We start from the raw sequence: 2,329 nt of genomic DNA on the forward strand, positions 1-2,329 counted from the left end.
AAATAAAACTGTACACATTTTAGTTTAGTTTGCTTTGACCCTGCTGGGGTTGCAGATTGCTTATTTATTTTGGTTTGTTTATTTGAAAATTTCTAAAATGCAGACTCACATCAAATATTGGGATATATTTTCAGCTCATCAACTTTAGACTAATGTACATTAAAATAAATCAGAAATGGGTTTTGATTGTTTGAAAGCATGCTGAGAGGACAACAGAACACTTCGTGTTTAGAGCCCGGCCCTAAATCACCAATTACTGGCGTCAACAGGAAATACATGATCGTTATAGTTCACTTAGACCCAATGTAATGCCATCCATCAATCAAATCTGAAGTCAGATATAGGCTGAAAATGAGAACTGACTAGTGAGGTTACGGTTATTTCACTGGACGTCACCCACAGACCTGCATTAATGTTTCATTATGGCTTTATTGCAAATTTATTACTGTGCATTATGTATTTTATAATAGCTTTATTATAGATTCTCTGAAAGCCACTGTATCATATAACAGCTATTTAATGTCTCAATACTTTCTGATTGACATTTTTCATGTATATGCATTTAAAATTTACAGTCTTTCTCTTCCAGGAATAATTAGCAAATGCGCCATACAAATTTTTATCCAATCAAATGCTTTATAGAATGAGAATGTCCCACCCACTAATGATATCCTAGGGAAGCCCGTTATGGCCACTGAATAAAAAAAAAAAAAAAGGTAATTGTGAGGTTTCATCTCACAATTCTTACTTTTTTTCTCGCAATTGCGAATTTACATATCTTTTATAAAGTAAACTCGCAATACTGTGTTGTTTCCTAAATGATGCACAGCTGTTTTTTTAGTGATAGTTGTTATAAAGTAAGAGTAAAATACAAACTCAAAATTCTGACTTTTTTATATAAACTCACAATTCTGACATTTTTTTTTTCAAAACTGCATGTTACAAACACGCAATTCTGACATTTTTCTCAGAATTCTGAGATAGAAACTCGCAATTGCAAGTTATAAAGTCAGAATTGCGAGATATAAACTCACAATGTTGACTTTTTTTTCAAAACTGCAGGTTACAAACTCACAATTCTGACTTTTTTTTTCAGAACTGCATGATACAAACACAATTCTGACATTTTTCTCATAACTGAATGATACAAACGTGCAGTTCTGTCATTTTTTTCAGAATTGTGAGATATAAACTCGCAATTGCAAGCTATAAAGTCAGAATTGCGAGATATAAAGTCACAATTCTGACTTTTTTTCTCAGAATTCTGTAATACAAACGTGCAATTCTGACATTTTTCTCAAAATTATGAGATATAAACTTGCAATTGCAAGCTATAAAGTCAGAATTGCGAGATATAAAGTCACAATTCTGACTTTTTTCTCAGAATTCTGTGATACAAACTCACAATTCTGACTTTTTTCTCAGAATTGCATGATACAAACGTGCAATTCTGACATTTTTCCCAAAATTATGAGATATAAACTTGCAATTACAAGTTATAAAGTCAGAATTGCGAGATATAAACTCACAATTCTGACTTTTTTCTTAGAATTGTGATACAAACTCGCAAGTCTGACTTTTTTTCAGAACTGCATGATACAAACACGCAATTCTGACATTTTTCTCAGAATTATGAGATAGAAACCTGCAATTGCAAGTTATAGTCAGAATTGCGAGACATAAACAGCAAATTCTAAGAAAATGTCAGAATTGCACGTTTGTATCATGCAGTTCTTAGTCAGATTTGCGAGTTTGTATCACTCTCAGAATTTGTATCAGTCTCAGAATTGTGTGATACAAACTTGCAGTTCTGACTTTTTTCTCAGAACTGCATGATACAAACTCGCAAGTTTTTAAGTCAGAATTGCGAGATATAAACTTACAATTATAAAGTTGGAATTGCGAGATATAAACTCACAATTCTGACTTTTTACTCATAATTTTGTGATACAAACTCGAAATTCTGACTTTTTTTTCAGAACTGCATGATACAAACATTTTTCTCAGAATTCTCAGATAGAAACCTGCAATTGCAAGTTATAATCAGAATGTGAGAAATTTAGTCACAGTATTGACAAATAAAGTCAAAATTGCAAGATATACAGTTGCAATCAAAATTATTCAACCCTCCAGAGACTGCAGTAGTTTACAAATACAAGCTTTTCTTAAGATCCAGGACTTTAAAAAATTGCATCTATAACCAATTACTGGCATATTAAAAGTGATAATGTCAACATATAATGTAATATTTTTGAGTTTCTGGATTTTTTAATAACACAGCTATGTCATAATTATTCAACCCCTGTTTAACATTGCTGTTTTTTTATTC

The sequence above is a fragment of the Garra rufa genome, chromosome 23, assembly GCF_049309525.1.
Source record: "Garra rufa chromosome 23, GarRuf1.0, whole genome shotgun sequence".
NCBI classification, from domain to species: domain Eukaryota; kingdom Metazoa; phylum Chordata; class Actinopteri; order Cypriniformes; family Cyprinidae; genus Garra; species Garra rufa.